Source organism: Coccinella septempunctata (genome assembly GCF_907165205.1).
Source record: "Coccinella septempunctata chromosome 6 unlocalized genomic scaffold, icCocSept1.1 SUPER_6_unloc_3, whole genome shotgun sequence".
Lineage (NCBI taxonomy): Eukaryota > Metazoa > Arthropoda > Insecta > Coleoptera > Coccinellidae > Coccinella > Coccinella septempunctata.
The window spans coordinates 12,501-22,500 of record NW_025408029.1 but is presented as its reverse complement, the minus strand read 5'-3'; the positions used below and the strand labels follow the sequence as shown (position 1 = coordinate 22,500).

The 10,000-nt window shown below is 37.0% G+C and overlaps 1 non-coding gene across 1 annotated transcript; it reads left to right on the top strand.

Moving 5' to 3' along the window:
• The first annotated feature begins 639 nt into the window (after positions 1–639).
• On the top strand, positions 640–758 carry LOC123322495. Its single transcript, XR_006539141.1, has one exon. It is a non-coding gene; the product is annotated as a 5S ribosomal RNA (ribosomal RNA).
• The last annotated feature ends 9,242 nt before the right edge of the window (positions 759–10,000 follow it).

Here is a 10,000-nt window from a genome sequence, read left to right as displayed (position 1 = left end):
AGCGGGTAAACGGCGGTAGTAGAATTCCCTCACTTAATATAGGACATGGAAATACGAGCGGGTAAACGGCGGTAGTAGAATTCACTCACTTAATATAGGCGATATAAATACGAGCGGGTAAACGGCGGTAGTAGAATTCCCTCACTTAATATAGGCGATGTAAATACGAGCGGGTAAACGGCGGTAGTAGAATTCACTCACTTAATATAGGACATGGAAATACGAGCGGGTAAACGGCGGTAGTAGAATTCGCTCACCTTATATAGGCGATGTATATACGAGCGGGTAAACGGCGGTAGTAGAATTCCCTCACTTAATATGGGCGATGTAAATACGAGCGGGTAAACGGCGGTAGTAGAATTCCCTCACTTAATATAGGCGATGTAAATAAGAGCGGGTAAACGGCGGTAGTAGAATCCACTCTTTTACGGCCGTTTTCGATAAATATTAGACGCAATAGCAAAACAAGGACTATGTGCGAGACTGGCATCCCCATAAGACGATGACGCGGAAGTCGATATATATGTGATATTATACGAAACCAGCTTATCTTCGTGTTGTTATTTTTTTATGAGCCTTCTTTTATGATCTTCACAGATTGCGATAATTGTTCACATGGAAAGAACACACAATCCCATCGTTTACGGCCATACCACGCTGACAATGCCAGTTCTCGTCAGAACACTGAAGCCAAGCAGCGTCGGGCGCGGTTAGTACTTGGATGGGTGACCGCTTGGGAACACCGCGTGCTGTAAGCTTTTTTTTTTGCTTTACGCACTTGGTCCGGTTGAAAATATAACAATTAAAGAGGTTCAGACACTTCTTCATTGACCGTTCACATCATGAAATTATATGAATATATAAACATGCAATTTTATGAGGAGACATAATTTTCTTTTTTTCAAAAATTAGGGAAGGTATGAACGGGAAACTTCGTAGGAAGTAGTATCTCACCTAACTCAACCCAAATCGACGATAAAAAGCATAGGTCACGCTTCATATAAGAAAGTCGTTCGGACTCTGAAAATTCCACATATAGTAAAATGTGAGGTTCGGAGACATAATTTTCATTTTTTCAAAAACTAGGGAAGGTATGAACGGAAAACTTCCTAGGAAGTAGTATCTCACCTAAGTCAACCCAAATCGACGATAAAAAGCATAGGTCACGCTTCATATAAGAAAGTCGTTCGGACTCTGAAAATTCCACATATAGTAAAATGTGAGGTTCGGAGACATAATTTTCATTTTTTCAAGAACTAGGGAAGATATGAACGGAAAACTTCGTAGGAAGTAGTATCTCACCTAACTCAACCCAAATCGACGATAAAAAGCATAGGTCACGCTTCATATAAGAAAGTCGTTCGGACTCTGAAAATTCCACATATAGTAAAATGTGAGGTTCGGAGACATAATTTTCATTTTTTCAAAAATTAGGGAAGGTATGAACGGGAAACTTCGTAGGAAGTAGTATCTCACCTAACTCAACCCAAATCGACGATAAAAAGCATAGGTCACGCTTCATATAAGAAAGTCGTTCGGACTCTGAAAATTCCACATATAGTAAAATGTGAGGTTCGGAGACATAATTTTCATTTTTTCAAAAATTAGGGAAGGTATGAACGGGAAACTTCGTAGGAAGTAGTATCTCACCTAACTCAACCCAAATCGACGATAAAAAGCATAGGTCACGCTTCATATAAGAAAGTCGTTCGGACTCTGAAAATTCCACATATAGTAAAATGTGAGGTTCGGAGACATAATTTTCATTTTTTCAAAAACTAGGGAAGGTATGAACGGAAAACTTCGTAGGAAGTTGTATCTCACCTAATTCAACCCAAATCGACGATAAAAACCATAGGTCACGCTTCATATAAGAAAGTCGTTCGGACTCTGAAAATTCCACATATAGTAAAATGTGAGGTTCGGAGACATAATTTTCATTTTTTCAAAAACTAGGGAAGGTATGAACGGGAAACTTCGTAGGAAGTAGTATCTCACCTAACTCAACCCAAATCGACGATAAAAAGCATAGGTCACGCTTCATATAAGAAAGTCGTTCGGACTCTGAAAATTCCACATATAGTAAAACATGATTTTCTTATTTTTCAAAAACTAGGGAAGGTATGAACGGAAAACTTCGTAGGAAGTAGTATCTCACCTAACTCAACCCAAATCGACGATAAAAAGCATAGGTCACGCTTCATATAAGAAAGTCGTTCGGACTCTGAAAATTCCACATATAGTAAAATGTGAGGTTCGGAGACATAATTTTCATTTTTTCAAAAATTAGGGAAGGTATGAACGGGAAACTTCGTAGGAAGTTGTATCTCACCTAATTACACCCAAATCGACGATAAAAACCATAGGTCACGCTTCATATAAGAAAGTCGTTCGGACTCTGAAAATTCCACATATAGTAAAATGTGAGGTTCGGAGACATAATTTTCATTTTTTCAAAAACTAGGGAAGATATGAACGGAAAACTTCGTAGGAAGTAGTATCTCACCTAACTCAACCCAAATCGACGATAAAAAGCATAGGTCACGCTTCATATAAGAAAGTCGTTCGGACTCTGAAAATTCCACATATAGTAAAATGTGAGGTTCGGAGACATAATTTTCATTTTTTCAAAAATTAGGGAAGGTATGAACGGGAAACTTCGTAGGAAGTTGTATCTCACCTAATTACACCCAAATCGACGATAAAAACCATAGGTCACGCTTCATATAAGAAAGTCGTTCGGACTCTGAAAATTCCACATATAGTAAAATGTGAGGTTCGGAGACATAATTTTCATTTTTTCAAAAACTAGGGAAGGTATGAACGGAAAACTTCGTAGGAAGTAGTATCTCACCTAATTCAACCCAAATCGACGATAAAAACCATAGGTCACGCTTCATATAAGAAAGTCGTTCGGACTCTGAAAATTCCACATATAGTAAAATGTGAGGTTCGGAGACATAATTTTCATTTTTTCAAAAACTAGGGAAGATATGAACGGAAAACTTCGTAGGAAGTAGTATCTCACCTAACTCAACCCAAATCGACGATAAAAACCATAGGTCACGCTTCATATAAGAAAGTCGTTCGGACTCTGAAAATTCCACATATAGTAAAACATGATTTTCTTATTTTTCAAAAACTAGGGAAGGTATGAACGGAAAACTTCGTAGGAAGTAGTATCTCACCTAACTCAACCCAAATCGACGATAAAAAGCATAGGTCACGCTTCATATAAGAAAGTCGTTCGGACTCTGAAAATTCCACATATAGTAAAATGTGAGGTTCGGAGACATAATTTTCATTTTTTCAAAAATTAGGGAAGGTATGAACGGGAAACTTCGTAGGAAGTTGTATCTCACCTAATTACACCCAAATCGACGATAAAAACCATAGGTCACGCTTCATATAAGAAAGTCGTTCGGACTCTGAAAATTCCACATATAGTAAAATGTGAGGTTCGGAGACATAATTTTCATTTTTTCAAAAACTAGGGAAGATATGAACGGAAAACTTCGTAGGAAGTAGTATCTCACCTAACTCAACCCAAATCGACGATAAAAAGCATAGGTCACGCTTCATATAAGAAAGTCGTTCGGACTCTGAAAATTCCACATATAGTAAAATGTGAGGTTCGGAGACATAATTTTCATTTTTTCAAAAATTAGGGAAGGTATGAACGGGAAACTTCGTAGGAAGTTGTATCTCACCTAATTACACCCAAATCGACGATAAAAACCATAGGTCACGCTTCATATAAGAAAGTCGTTCGGACTCTGAAAATTCCACATATAGTAAAATGTGAGGTTCGGAGACATAATTTTCATTTTTTCAAAAACTAGGGAAGGTATGAACGGAAAACTTCGTAGGAAGTAGTATCTCACCTAATTCAACCCAAATCGACGATAAAAACCATAGGTCACGCTTCATATAAGAAAGTCGTTCGGACTCTGAAAATTCCACATATAGTAAAATGTGAGGTTCGGAGACATAATTTTCATTTTTTCAAAAACTAGGGAAGATATGAACGGAAAACTTCGTAGGAAGTAGTATCTCACCTAACTCAACCCAAATCGACGATAAAAAGCATAGGTCACGCTTCATATAAGAAAGTCGTTCGGACTCTGAAAATTCCACATATAGTAAAATGTGAGGTTCGGAGACATAATTTTCATTTTTTCAAAAATTAGGGAAGGTATGAACGGGAAACTTCGTAGGAAGTAGTATCTCACCTAACTCAACCCAAATCGACGATAAAAAGCATAGGTCACGCTTCATATAAGAAAGTCGTTCGGACTCTGAAAATTCCACATATAGTAAAATGTGAGGTTCGGAGACATAATTTTCATTTTTTCAAAAATTAGGGAAGGTATGAACGGGAAACTTCGTAGGAAGTAGTATCTCACCTAACTCAACCCAAATCGACGATAAAAAGCATAGGTCACGCTTCATATAAGAAAGTCGTTCGGACTCTGAAAATTCCACATATAGTAAAATGTGAGGTTCGGAGACATAATTTTCATTTTTTCAAAAACTAGGGAAGGTATGAACGGAAAACTTCGTAGGAAGTTGTATCTCACCTAATTCAACCCAAATCGACGATAAAAACCATAGGTCACGCTTCATATAAGAAAGTCGTTCGGACTCTGAAAATTCCACATATAGTAAAATGTGAGGTTCGGAGACATAATTTTCATTTTTTCAAAAACTAGGGAAGGTATGAACGGGAAACTTCGTAGGAAGTAGTATCTCACCTAACTCAACCCAAATCGACGATAAAAAGCATAGGTCACGCTTCATATAAGAAAGTCGTTCGGACTCTGAAAATTCCACATATAGTAAAACATGATTTTCTTATTTTTCAAAAACTAGGGAAGGTATGAACGGAAAACTTCGTAGGAAGTAGTATCTCACCTAACTCAACCCAAATCGACGATAAAAAGCATAGGTCACGCTTCATATAAGAAAGTCGTTCGGACTCTGAAAATTCCACATATAGTAAAATGTGAGGTTCGGAGACATAATTTTCATTTTTTCAAAAATTAGGGAAGGTATGAACGGGAAACTTCGTAGGAAGTTGTATCTCACCTAATTACACCCAAATCGACGATAAAAACCATAGGTCACGCTTCATATAAGAAAGTCGTTCGGACTCTGAAAATTCCACATATAGTAAAATGTGAGGTTCGGAGACATAATTTTCATTTTTTCAAAAACTAGGGAAGATATGAACGGAAAACTTCGTAGGAAGTAGTATCTCACCTAACTCAACCCAAATCGACGATAAAAAGCATAGGTCACGCTTCATATAAGAAAGTCGTTCGGACTCTGAAAATTCCACATATAGTAAAATGTGAGGTTCGGAGACATAATTTTCATTTTTTCAAAAATTAGGGAAGGTATGAACGGGAAACTTCGTAGGAAGTTGTATCTCACCTAATTACACCCAAATCGACGATAAAAACCATAGGTCACGCTTCATATAAGAAAGTCGTTCGGACTCTGAAAATTCCACATATAGTAAAATGTGAGGTTCGGAGACATAATTTTCATTTTTTCAAAAACTAGGGAAGGTATGAACGGAAAACTTCGTAGGAAGTAGTATCTCACCTAATTCAACCCAAATCGACGATAAAAACCATAGGTCACGCTTCATATAAGAAAGTCGTTCGGACTCTGAAAATTCCACATATAGTAAAATGTGAGGTTCGGAGACATAATTTTCATTTTTTCAAAAACTAGGGAAGATATGAACGGAAAACTTCGTAGGAAGTAGTATCTCACCTAACTCAACCCAAATCGACGATAAAAACCATAGGTCACGCTTCATATAAGAAAGTCGTTCGGACTCTGAAAATTCCACATATAGTAAAACATGATTTTCTTATTTTTCAAAAACTAGGGAAGGTATGAACGGAAAACTTCGTAGGAAGTAGTATCTCACCTAACTCAACCCAAATCGACGATAAAAAGCATAGGTCACGCTTCATATAAGAAAGTCGTTCGGACTCTGAAAATTCCACATATAGTAAAATGTGAGGTTCGGAGACATAATTTTCATTTTTTCAAAAATTAGGGAAGGTATGAACGGGAAACTTCGTAGGAAGTAGTATCTCACCTAACTCAACCCAAATCGACGATAAAAAGCATAGGTCACGCTTCATATAAGAAAGTCGTTCGGACTCTGAAAATTCCACATATAGTAAAATGTGAGGTTCGGAGACATAATTTTCATTTTTTCAAAAATTAGGGAAGGTATGAACGGGAAACTTCGTAGGAAGTAGTATCTCACCTAACTCAACCCAAATCGACGATAAAAAGCATAGGTCACGCTTCATATAAGAAAGTCGTTCGGACTCTGAAAATTCCACATATAGTAAAATGTGAGGTTCGGAGACATAATTTTCATTTTTTCAAAAACTAGGGAAGGTATGAACGGAAAACTTCCTAGGAAGTAGTATCTCACCTAAGTCAACCCAAATCGACGATAAAAAGCATAGGTCACGCTTCATATAAGAAAGTCGTTCGGACTCTGAAAATTCCACATATAGTAAAACATGATTTTCTTATTTTTCAAAAACTAGGGAAGGTATGAACGGAAAACTTCGTAGGAAGTAGTATCTCACCTAACTCAACCCAAATCGACGATAAAAAGCATAGGTCACGCTTCATATAAGAAAGTCGTTCGGACTCTGAAAATTCCACATATAGTAAAATGTGAGGTTCGGAGACATAATTTTCATTTTTTCAAAAACTAGGGAAGATATGAACGGAAAACTTCGTAGGAAGTAGTATCTCACCTAACTCAACCCAAATCGACGATAAAAACCATAGGTCACGCTTCATATAAGAAAGTCGTTCGGACTCTGAAAATTCCACATATAGTAAAATGTGAGGTTCGGAGACATAATTTTCATTTTTTCAAAAACTAGGGAAGGTATGAACGGAAAACTTCCTAGGAAGTAGTATCTCACCTAAGTCAACCCAAATCGACGATAAAAAGCATAGGTCACGCTTCATATAAGAAAGTCGTTCGGACTCTGAAAATTCCACATATAGTAAAATGTGAGGTTCGGAGACATAATTTTCATTTTTTCAAAAACTAGGGAAGATATGAACGGAAAACTTCGTAGGAAGTAGTATCTCACCTAACTCAACCCAAATCGACGATAAAAAGCATAGGTCACGCTTCATATAAGAAAGTCGTTCGGACTCTGAAAATTCCACATATAGTAAAATGTGAGGTTCGGAGACATAATTTTCATTTTTTCAAAAACTAGGGAAGATATGAACGGAAAACTTCGTAGGAAGTAGTATCTCACCTAACTCAACCCAAATCGACGATAAAAAGCATAGGTCACGCTTCATATAAGAAAGTCGTTCGGACTCTGAAAATTCCACATATAGTAAAATGTGAGGTTCGGAGACATAATTTTCATTTTTTCAAAAACTAGGGAAGGTATGAACGGAAAACTTCGTAGGAAGTAGTATCTCACCTAAGTCAACCCAAATCGACGATAAAAAGCATAGGTCACGCTTCATATAAGAAAGTCGTTCGGACTCTGAAAATTCCACATATAGTAAAATGTGAGGTTCGGAGACATAATTTTCATTTTTTCAAAAACTAGGGAAGATATGAACGGAAAACTTCGTAGGAAGTAGTATCTCACCTAACTCAACCCAAATCGACGATAAAAAGCATAGGTCACGCTTCATATAAGAAAGTCGTTCGGACTCTGAAAATTCCACATATAGTAAAATGTGAGGTTCGGAGACATAATTTTCATTTTTTCAAAAATTAGGGAAGGTATGAACGGGAAACTTCGTAGGAAGTAGTATCTCACCTAACTCAACCCAAATCGACGATAAAAAGCATAGGTCACGCTTCATATAAGAAAGTCGTTCGGACTCTGAAAATTCCACATATAGTAAAATGTGAGGTTCGGAGACATAATTTTCATTTTTTCAAAAATTAGGGAAGGTATGAACGGGAAACTTCGTAGGAAGTAGTATCTCACCTAACTCAACCCAAATCGACGATAAAAAGCATAGGTCACGCTTCATATAAGAAAGTCGTTCGGACTCTGAAAATTCCACATATAGTAAAATGTGAGGTTCGGAGACATAATTTTCATTTTTTCAAAAACTAGGGAAGGTATGAACGGAAAACTTCCTAGGAAGTAGTATCTCACCTAAGTCAACCCAAATCGACGATAAAAAGCATAGGTCACGCTTCATATAAGAAAGTCGTTCGGACTCTGAAAATTCCACATATAGTAAAATGTGAGGTTCGGAGACATAATTTTCATTTTTTCAAAAACTAGGGAAGGTATGAACGGAAAACTTCCTAGGAAGTAGTATCTCACCTAAGTCAACCCAAATCGACGATAAAAAGCATAGGTCACGCTTCATATAAGAAAGTCGTTCGGACTCTGAAAATTCCACATATAGTAAAATGTGAGGTTCGGAGACATAATTTTCATTTTTTCAAAAACTAGGGAAGGTATGAACGGAAAACTTCCTACGAAGTAGTATCTCACCTAACTCAACCCAAATCGACGATAAAAAGCATAGGTCACGCTTCATATAAGAAAGTCGTTCGGACTCTGAAAATTCCACATATAGTAAAATGTGAGGTTCGGAGACATAATTTTCATTTTTTCAAAAACTAGGGAAGATATGAACGGAAAACTTCGTAGGAAGTAGTATCTCACCTAACTCAACCCAAATCGACGATAAAAAGCATAGGTCACGCTTCATATAAGAAAGTCGTTCGGACTCTGAAAATTCCACATATAGTAAAATGTGAGGTTCGGAGACATAATTTTCATTTTTTCAAAAACTAGGGAAGGTATGAACGGAAAACTTCCTAGGAAGTAGTATCTCACCTAAGTCAACCCAAATCGACGATAAAAAGCATAGGTCACGCTTCATATAAGAAAGTCGTTCGGACTCTGAAAATTCCACATATAGTAAAATGTGAGGTTCGGAGACATAATTTTCATTTTTTCAAAAACTAGGGAAGATATGAACGGAAAACTTCGTAGGAAGTAGTATCTCACCTAACTCAACCCAAATCGACGATAAAAAGCATAGGTCACGCTTCATATAAGAAAGTCGTTCGGACTCTGAAAATTCCACATATAGTAAAATGTGAGGTTCGGAGACATAATTTTCATTTTTTCAAAAATTAGGGAAGGTATGAACGGGAAACTTCGTAGGAAGTAGTATCTCACCTAACTCAACCCAAATCGACGATAAAAAGCATAGGTCACGCTTCATATAAGAAAGTCGTTCGGACTCTGAAAATTCCACATATAGTAAAATGTGAGGTTCGGAGACATAATTTTCATTTTTTCAAAAATTAGGGAAGGTATGAACGGGAAACTTCGTAGGAAGTAGTATCTCACCTAACTCAACCCAAATCGACGATAAAAAGCATAGGTCACGCTTCATATAAGAAAGTCGTTCGGACTCTGAAAATTCCACATATAGTAAAATGTGAGGTTCGGAGACATAATTTTCATTTTTTCAAAAACTAGGGAAGGTATGAACGGAAAACTTCGTAGGAAGTTGTATCTCACCTAATTCAACCCAAATCGACGATAAAAACCATAGGTCACGCTTCATATAAGAAAGTCGTTCGGACTCTGAAAATTCCACATATAGTAAAATGTGAGGTTCGGAGACATAATTTTCATTTTTTCAAAAACTAGGGAAGGTATGAACGGAAAACTTCCTAGGAAGTAGTATCTCACCTAAGTCAACCCAAATCGACGATAAAAAGCATAGGTCACGCTTCATATAAGAAAGTCGTTCGGACTCTGAAAATTCCACATATAGTAAAATGTGAGGTTCGGAGACATAATTTTCATTTTTTCAAAAATTAGGACAGATACGAACGGGAAACTTTGTAGGAAGTAGTATCTCACCTAACTCAACCCAAATCGACGATAAAAACCATAGGTCACGCTTCATATAAGAAAGTCGTTCGGACTCT